This window comes from Octodon degus, unplaced genomic scaffold (assembly GCF_000260255.1).
Source record: "Octodon degus isolate 3935 unplaced genomic scaffold, OctDeg1.0 scaffold00102, whole genome shotgun sequence".
NCBI lineage: Eukaryota > Metazoa > Chordata > Mammalia > Rodentia > Octodontidae > Octodon > Octodon degus.
In genome coordinates, this window is record NW_004524678.1 from 4,727,321 (window position 1) to 4,737,514 (window position 10,194).

At 38.8% G+C, this 10,194-nt stretch overlaps 1 protein-coding gene across 1 annotated transcript in view; it reads left to right on the top strand.

The window, feature by feature from the left end:
* Window positions 1–288: 288 nt before the first annotated feature.
* Sos2 (SOS Ras/Rho guanine nucleotide exchange factor 2) overlaps window positions 289–10,194 on the top strand; it is a gene marked incomplete at its 3' end in the record, with an annotated part of 94,515 nt that continues 84,609 nt past the window's right edge. Inside the window, exon 1 of the mRNA XM_023723739.1 lies at window positions 289–307. The remainder of the gene's footprint in view (window positions 308–10,194) is intronic.

The following is a 10,194-nucleotide window of genomic DNA, read 5'->3' on the forward strand; positions in this document are numbered from 1 at the left end:
GGGAGCAGCCCGGCCCGCCCGCGCTCGGGCTCCGGCCCAGCGCTGCGCCTCGGCCGGCCGCGGGGGCCTCGCCATTGCCTGTTGCATCCTGGAGGACGACGTTTGCTCAAGTTGGGGTTTTTTGGCCCGGTCCCGGAAGGAAGGTTTTGTTATGATCATAAAACTGGATTTCATGTTGCTCTCGGGCAACTTCCGCTGTTGACCAATTTGTTGTCCTTAGTCTGGATTCGGGCAAGAGAAAGTTCCGCAGATGCTAAGCAGTATCTAAAAGAAAAGTCCATTTTCAGGTTGGGGAATTACTTCTCAAGTAAGTTATTTGGAAGAACCCCTCCCCCTCGCGCCCTCGCGACAGTTTGCTTGTCAAGGTTGAGCGCTCACGCATAAGGCAGTGCTTTTTGGTAATATGGATGTGTTTCACATGTGTGAAATGTCAGTGACTCATACTACTCATTTTTCAGTGCTTGAGGTAAGTCTAAAGCGCCTCCCCTCTTCCTGCAAAAGATGTCTTTTATCTGGATACGAGAGATTTCCTTACGTAATTTGGTCAGTTTCTCCTTCCCCGGGTTCGATTTGGAGCTTGGAATCACTTTAAGGAACAAAGAAGGTGCAGCTCATACAAAACAGGCCTTCTAAATTTGAGTGCATTGCTAGAGCGCATCTGTCCTGTCTGTGGTATCTGCTTGCCTCCCTGGATTTAGGGAATAATTATATTGTCATTTTTGAAATAGGTCATTTTTATAAAGTCAAGATAAATTTAAAGACTGTATGTGAGGGGCCGGGGAGATGGCTCTGTAGAATAAGCGCTTGCCTGGCAAGCTCAAGGGCCTGAGTTCAATCCCCGGTTCCGCAAAAAAAAAAGACTATGTGGGTTCAAGATTAGCTATCAGACCTTCGCCATTGATCCTAACTTAGTCTCTTCTGTGTTTTGTGCAAAATAACCGAGAATAAATTTTAAAATAGTAAAGAACAAAGCCATTAATTTGAAAGACTGCATTTGGGAAATAATTCTTAATACAGCAGTGTCTTTTTAAAAGTTCACACCTTTCCTCGTGCGTTCAGAATTTCAGATTTTCTACTTTCATAATTCTTACAAGAAGGTATTGCTTCCCTTGGGACAAGCACCAAGTCGTGTCTTTTTAAAGCTCTTGATGAAATTAACTGTCATTTCACTGGTGTACCAGCCTCCAGAGTATTAAATCGACCTTCTTTTCGTGTGTAGCCCGATCCTCCAAGAAGAGAGAACAAAATGGAAAGTGCCCAGTGGTGATAAGAACTCTGACCTGAATTAAAAGTGAAGGGGAAAATGCTTAGATAGTAATTAGCCTTTCTGCCACACAGAAGTGTGAGTGCAGTGACCAGGTAGGCCTGTACCAGTGTTGTTAATAATGTGGTATCATTACGATGTGCCCACTATTCTCTCTGGTAGCAAGTAGTGTTTAAGTATAGGTAGCTTTGACTCTAATAAGCCACTCAGATAGAGGTACAGATTTGGTTTTGTAGGGTAGGTGAGAAACAAAACCAGGAGTAGCATCCAGGCCTGCTCCCTCGCTGTGGTCCTCCTTTGCATTCATCCACTGTGCTTGTCAGGTGTCTCATGAGGACTGTACTGTATTCTACAGTTGTGGTACATCCTTTGCTTATGAAATAAATGCATGTCAGAAAATCAGGTCTTTTTGGTGAACTTAAAAAGCCATTTGTATTAATTTATTGCCGGGCTGTTGTAGAATTGAGGTACAATCACGTGGACAACTTTTTATATATTTTGGGAAAAATTTTGGTGAAAGCAATTTGTACCATATCCAGTTTTGTGATATTTGCAACATTGCCACATGTGGGATTGTAGTGCCTGATAAAAGTTACAGCACTAGGTGCTCAAAAGTCACTCTGCAGGAAGTTTTAAATTCTCAGTGGGGGCGAACCTGTGGGATGTTTGCTGCAGCCTGTCATTGAAAGCTACATCTTGGTACAACTCAAATTTATGCCATTTCTGAGGCAACTACATCAAAATGTCTAGGGTTAGAGATACAGCTTAGTAGTAGAACTCTTGCCTAGCATATGTGAGGCTCTGGGTTTGATCCCCAGCAATGAACGAAAAAAAAAAAGGTGTTTAGAACTTGACCTCCCTCTTCCAGCCGATGATCAAGTTACAAAGACTGCTAGGATTTGACTGTAGTATTTCTGTCCTCCAGTTGGTGTTGCCATTGGACAGATGATGCATGCTAGCTTTCTGCACTCATTTAACATCTATTGAATACATTTTAGTTCATGGTACTGTGCTGGCCCTTAAGAATATAAAGATGAATTAAAGAAAAATAAGTAAAGGCTCCTGCTTTAAATGATATTTACCATCTAGACCAGTGGTGGTATTGTTTTTCTTTGAAGACAAAAGATGTTAACATAGAGTTATTTTTTTCTAAACTAAAACCTCAGTATTCAGGTTAAATTGCAGTGTGGCACTTTGTGATAAATAGGTGGGTTTTGGATTGCAGCCGGGCATTTAGTGTCTAAAAGGTTTGACATCACTGGTAGACCAAAAATTCTTAGAAGTTTTGATTTATGAAAATAAAATAGCAGTTCTGGGCTCATATTTCTTTTTTAGAGGTATCCACATATGTGTGAAAGGAGCAGTGTAGCTTAGTTGGCTTTTTTTTTTTCTTTTTTTTTTGCGGAACCAGGGATTGAACTCAGGCCCTTGCGCTTGCCAGGGAAGCACTTATTCCACTGAGCCATCTCCCTGGCCCCTAGTTGGCTTTGACAGGCTAGTCTACTTCCCCATGGTGGCAGAACCTTCAAAACTGCTAGAGTAAATTTTCCAGAAAGATAAGACCATGACTTGGTGTAAATGTTAATGAGGTCATTGTGTGTCAGTAATTTCAACTAATTTATTTAGCTATTTATTTATTTATGGAACTGGGAGTCAATGTCAGGACTCATGCTTGTTGGGCAGGCACCATGCTGCTGAGCTGTCACCCTGGCTCCTTCAACTCATTTAATGAGGGATTTAGAAGTATATCAAAGGCACTCGTATTTACATTTGTGTATTTATAGACCATTTAATGAAGAAAGGTTAAGGTTATAGATACAGGATTAATTCTTTAAAGAGCATACAGATTGAGCTTTAGGTTATCTTTTCCACTAGATAGAAATTATTTGTGTGTCTGCCAGCCAAAATTATTATAAATCAATCTTACAGACTTGTGAACTAGCCTAGTCAGTAGGAAGTAATTGAAGGTTCGAGCAGAGTAGTGCACTGAAAAGCTGTTTCTTTTGCTTGGTTTCAAGTTTTGGCTGATTTCTGTGACGGTTGAATGTGTGTGTGAGGGGGCAAAGTCACCGGTGTTGACATTGAAAACGTAAGAGGTGATGACTTCTGCAGTCCCTGTGCTAAAATTGGAATGACAAGAGAGAAGAGTGGCACTGGCCCCGTGCAAGGGCAAGCAAATGCATGAAATACTCCATTGAGGAAAAAACAAATCCTAGCACTTGGGAGGCCGAAGCAGACCCTATCTCAAAACAGACAAACTGAAACAACCCAAAAGAAAACAAAACAAAAACCAAGCCACTAAAGAAACAAAAGTTTGTTGTTTGCTCTTTACCTTTTATTTATTTTATTTTCTTGTGATGCTGGGCACCAGTGATCTACACCCCAGTTTATTTAACTTTTAAAGCAAAACCTCACCCAGAGCATCTAGAAACATGCATACAGAGGGCTACAAGCAAAGTGACATGGCACTGCTAATGGATATACATGGATTGTTCACGTCCCTGCTAAATTATGTATCTTCCCTAAAAGAGCCAACAGTTTAAATGCTTCCACTACTATCCAGGAACATTGAACGGCTCCTAGTACTTGGGGGAAGAGGGAGCGTTGGATCTATTTGTAAATTCAGTTTATTAACTCTGTCTTTGAAGTGCCTTCTGTGCTTTGTGTATCATTTTAGTGTAAGCTGAGATGAATCATTTTTTATATGGGAGATGTGCTTTAAAATGATTTTATCTGGTTTTTCAGGCTCTTTGTAGATAGGGTTTTTGTTTTTGTTTTTGTTTTAAGGGGCTCCTTTCCAGGTTAGCTGTGGAAAAGAAAATGTCTCATTTGTAGTTAAAAATGTCAGAGAGGGATAGAAAGACTTGGGTGCATTCCTTTATCTGATTTGATTTGGCTTAGATATTGACCTCCCCACCCTGTGACAATTTACTGTTAGGTATCTGTCTAAAAGGCAAAGAATGTGGGAGAAGATCTGAGTTAATTAATGGCAATTATGGCAAGGAAAAAGAAGTTAGGGGCTTTGACTGAGAAATGTTCTTGTGAAATCTGAAAGTTTCTATAGTATTTCTTCCTTTGTACTATGTTTCTTGGAATTCTGCTTTAGAATATTGTACAGGGTCTTTCCTGGCATCCATAAAATGTATAGAACGATTGGAGGATCTATTACAAGTGTCTCCTATACACTGGCACTATTCCTGATAAAGCTTGTATTCAGGATGACTGTGGCAGAGAAGCCTGAGGGAGACAAGTTATAATTATCTGAAACATTAATAGAAATTAACGAAATAAAGGGGGAAAAGAGATTTAAGGGAAGGGAAAAGTAGGAACATGTTTGCTTAAAAAAAAAAAAAAAAGAGGTGAGGTCAATATGTAGAATATATATGTAAACCAAGTTAAAATGTCTACCTAGGACTAGAAAATCCTGTAGGGTTATCATTTGTGTAGCAAAGCAATTAGATAACCTTGCTCAAAGTTGTTTTATGGAAAGATCATACCAGGTGAAAGCTAGCAATCCTGTGATTTTTTTTGGGGTGGGGGAGGAACGGGGGATTGAACTCAGACCTTTGGGCTTGACAGGGAAGCACTTATTCTACTGAGCCATCTCCCCGGCCTGATCCTGTGATTTTTATGATGTGAGTCTTGCTCTGAATTTCCTGTAGCCGCTAAATATAACAATAGAATTCAAGAGAATCATTTGGAAGTATTCCAAACAAGTAATGACCTAACTGATCCAAGGGGTTAAGCCAGAACTGGATGAGAGTTAGGAATGCATTTTAACTTGCTGCACTTAGCTGTCAGCCATGATTTAGTAGCTTTTTTCTATTTTCAGTTTAATTTTGGTATGGTGTATTTGGAGCAGTATTCCATTAAAATGTTTTATGCTGAGTATCCAAAGCATTACTTGTGTTACCACTTGACATAAATCAAATGTATGTCTTTTATATTAACCATCATTTCTCTTTCAAGGGAATAGGAGTTTGATTATATCTTGTGTTAGCCTGTGTATTATAATGAGGAAGGAATTTCAGTGTGACTAATGGATTTAGCATTATCTCATGTAGGGAAATTAAAGATTAACCTAAAATTCTTATTTTCTTTTCGTAAAAATATGTGATAGTTAAGTAAAAGCATTTGAAATGTATAAGGTATTATAGTTCACATCTTAGTGTGTTAGTAGTGAAGTAGCACAAATGAAAATAGCATAAAAATCTGTGTATGAGCACTAATATTAGCTAAAGTTTACTCTAGTTTTATTTTTCTGATTATTTATTTATTTGATACAAGGTCTCACTGTGCAGTTCAGACTCATAGTGATCCTTCTGTCTCAGCCTCCCTTAGTGCTGAGATTACAGGCGTGTGCCACCATGCCTGATTTCACGGCTGGCATGGGTGGGACCAGCATGACAGGTGGTACTGGGGATCAAACCTGGGTCCTTGTGCTTGCCAGGCAGGCACTTAGACAGCTGAGCTAGCCCTTTGGTTTTGTTTATTAAATCATTTTATAAACTCTATTGCTACCTGTTACTTGGCAAACACTGTAGTTCTTTTTTTTTTTTTTTAACCTAATCCATTAATACAGTTTAATAGTTGATTATTTCTTCTTGAAATACTTCTCATTTGGCTTCCCAAACATCAAAAAACTCCTGCTTTTTTAGATCTTCCTTCTAGTTTTTTACATATTGCACTCTTTCTAGGTCTTCTATTTGGATTCTTCATCTTCCTAACTGCATCATTCTGGTCTTTCTAGATCTTAGTTATTATAAACATCTGTTTTTTCTTCTTTTTGCCTGTCTGCTGTCTGTCTGCCTGCCTGCCTTCTAGCCATCCAGGCGTCCATCCTAGGAATTAAACTCAAAGAATATGTACTGAGCTACATACCTCTCCAGCTCTTTCATTTTTATTATTACAGTATTGTTATTTGAGGACAAGATTGCTCTATTGCCCTGGTGAGACTCAAATTGTGATTCTCCCATCTCATCTTCCCTAGGTACTGGTATTTCAGGTGTGTGCCATCATGCCTGGCCTCTTTGCTCTTTTTCTTTCCTCCCCACTTCCCCTTTCCTTTAAAAAAAAATTCCCTTTTTCCTTTCTCTCTTTCTTGTGTTCCTTCCATTCTTCCATGCTAAGAATTAAACCTGAACGTTGGCACATGCAAAGCAAGTGCTTTACCGTTGAACTACATCCCCAGCACATAACTTATTTTCATACTTAAGACTTTTTTTTTTTTTTTTTTTTTTTTTTTTTGCGGTACTGGGGATTGAACTCAGGACCCTGCGCTTGCCAGGCAAGCACTTATTCTACTGAACTATCTCCCTGGGCCCAAGACTATTCTAAAATGCAACTTTCATTCTGTAATTTGTTTGGTACTCCCACACAAATATTTGATAGATATTTCAACCAGTACTGAATTCCTCTTGCCCCTAGAACTTGCTGCTTTTGTAGCAGTTTCCTGTCAGTAAACATGCACTCCAGTGGTTCAAATTAAAACTTTTGAATTATTTTTGTATCTTATCTTTTCATTCCACACATCTAATCTGTCAGCAAATCAAATCCTTTTAACTCTACTTCAAGCTGTAACTACATTGGGTCACCATTTCAGACTGTTCTTCTCTCATCTAGCACCAAATCATCACCACCAGTCTCATGGGTTACTGAAATAGCTTTTAACTGGTCTGTTCATTCTTGGTCTATTAGACTTTTCTTAACACAGTAGAGATAAGTGAGATCATACCACTCTTTTTTTCAAAACTATTATTGCTTTTCAGACTAAAATTCAGAAGTCTTTAATGGGCTGCTGTGTCCGCTTACAGTCTGGCACTTCCCTCAGCCCCCTCTGTCTGATCATAAACCATGCTAACTTTTCTATTCCTGTGAAGAGTATGTAATTTGGTAGTGTGCTGAAAGATGTAAATGTTTGGCTCAAGAATTCTTAAACTTTGTTGTTTTTTTTTCCCCTGAGGACATGTTCTACATTTTATTTACATTTTAAGACTAATCTCAAAATCACATATCCATCCACCTATTTCCTTTTGTTGATTTCACCTAAACTTAAATGCATGGTTTATTTAACAAAGACTGTAAACAAATATTTACCATGTCTGTTACATGTAACATACAGGAACAGCTTTGTACAGAAATTCATCGACCCCTCCCCCAACTTTTTATTATAAATACAGGTGTCAAAACAATCCTGAACATATTTTTTGATACTACTAGTAGTCAGCACCAACACTGCTTCAAAGATTTTTATCTTTTTTTTTTTTTTTTTTTGTGGAACCTGTGATTGAACTCAGACCCTTGTGCTTGCCAGGGAAGCACTTATTCTGCTGAGCCATCTCCCCAGCTCCTGCTTCAAAGATTAACACAATTTGTGATAATATTCATTGTACCTGCTACTCTGAACAGTTTCAAACTGCCACTCTTTCACTAAGCGAGATGGATAAGCATGCCATTTGTTTTTCCTTCTTGAGATTTTACTTTTCAGAAATACTGGTGTCCACTGACATCTGCCAGTTCTTCCCATGCTTTCATCTTGTAAACCTGAACCTGTGTGGAGTACTCCAGGTTTACGTTTAAATGACAGTGCCTCAACAAGAGAAAGAAAAATCGTGCTGCATTTTTCCTCCTGTTACCTGAAAACATAATGGGTGAATATATTCTTTTTTTTTTTTTTTTAATTTTATTTATGTGTGTGTGTGTGTGTGTGTGTGTGTGTGGCCAGCTCAGCCCACCAGGGGGCGGGGCTGGCTGGCATGTGGTGCTGGGGGATTGAACCACGGTCGCTATGCTTTGCTAAGCTTGTTCTAAGTAGGTGCTTTAGACCACTGAGCCATCTCACCAGCCCCCGGGTGAATATATTCTAACAAATGTCCAGGTCATGTTTATCAGCTGGAATTCTTTTACTTAATGTGCAGGTATTTTGCATTGTGATATTTAATCAAGACATTAGTATAAGTAGAAGGTTGTTGATTTAAGACAAATTTGAGATCCGCTAAAACTAATTGTTGTATGTTTGTCCTTGTGGTAGTTGTGGAAACTTCATATTTTCTTTGGCCATCATTAGACGTCTTAGCTCTTGAAGTACAACATTAGTGCTATATGAAGTTTGCCACACCCACCTTTCCACTGGAATTATTTATTCCATTCATATTAATTTTTCTTACAAATCTAACTGATGAAGGAGCTTCTGGGTATTTAGGTTCACATTCTACTTTCGGGCTATTTATTCTGTTCTCATAATTTGTCCTTGGCAGCCCAATATTCATGCCTGTCCACCTCATAAGTGTCACGTCTTCATCATCTTCAAGGCCCCAGCTAACTGAACCATCGCCTGCTCCTTTTTCAAGTTCGTTCTTCCAATAAGTGAAAATTACAAGGAACTTTAACTCCTGTGTTTGTTTTTGGAGGAACCAGGGATCAAACTCAGACGCTTGCGCTTGCCAGGGAAGCACTTATTCCACTGAGCCATCTCACTGGCCCTCTAACTCCTGTGGAGACCGCCTTTTTCTACAGCCTGATGCAGCCGCCTGAATGAGGAATTCTTAAATTTTGAATAAAACAAAGTTTTCAGTTCATAGGTGAAAAAAGACATTATTGATTTTAGGATTTTATTTTTTTCTGAGATCTTTAGATCTGCTACAATTTACTTGCTAGAGAAGTGGAAGATTGTAATGTTAATAAATAGATACAGAAATTTTAAAGGGAAAATGTCTTACACTTTTTTGTTTCTTTTTTCTTTTTTTTTTTTTTTTCCTCCAAATTCTTTTTCTTTTTTTTTTTTTGCGGAACTGGGGATTGAACTCAGGCCCTTGCACTTGCCAAGGAAGCGCTTATTCCACTGAGAACTTTTTTAACATATATATATATATATATATAGTTTTGGTTTTAAGCTTCAGAGTCTTTTTTTTTTTTTTTTTTTTTTGCTAGCAGTGTCCCTGTTAATAGTGATAGGAAATAAATATTTTAATATTTTATGCCCTTCAAAGAACACTGGCTTTCATGTGTTATACCACTAGAACAAGTTGGGAACCATGGGTTTATCTTGTCCTTTTAATGGACTGCCTTTATCTGGGGGGTTGCTTAAAGGTCAAGTAGAATTTCATTTCATTCAGGAAAATTTTAATGACAAAAATTTTAACTTCAACTAGTAGTCTTTCTTACATATTTTATTATTTTATAAGCCCTTGCCTTTATTAAGCTAGGTAGAATGAGATTCCTGGTCTGTATTTTTGTGTACATTTTAAATAAACCAACACATTTGAAAAACCTGTCAAGAAAGCACTTAATAAACACTGACCTTTTTTTAAAAAATGTATTTGGTACAAGTTCTCACTCTGCAGTATGGACTCATAGTGATCCTCCTGTTTCAGCATCCCCAGTGCTGGTATTACAGGCGTGCGTCACCATGCCTGGACTGGGTGGCTTCCACGCGGCCTGGGCTTGGCCAGCACAGCATGTGGTGCCACAGATCCAACCCCTGCCCCTGCGCTTGCCTAGGCAGGCCCTTAGTCATTTGAGCAGTCTTGCCCACCCAGAACACAGACTCTTAAGTAAGAAATGAATATCAATAATGAGACTAAGGAACATAGAATAGGAATCTATTTACAGTGTAATATGGAATAACTGAGTTTCCAAATATAACTCCTGTGAAATAAAAACAAATTTTATGGAGTTTTTTCTTAATTTTTTTCAGTGTCTTGGTAATTTCAGTGAAGCCAGAAAAGCTGTCTGCTACTGCAGTTATTCTATTTATTTATTTATTTATTTTTATTTGTGTATGTGTGTGTGTGGCCAGCTCAGCCCACCAGGGGGCGCGGCTGGCTGGCTTGTGGGGCTGGGGGATTGAACCGTGGTCCCTGTGCTTTGCTAAGCTTGTTCTAAGTAGGTGCTTTAGACCACTGAGCCATCTCCCCAGCCCCTGCAGTTAT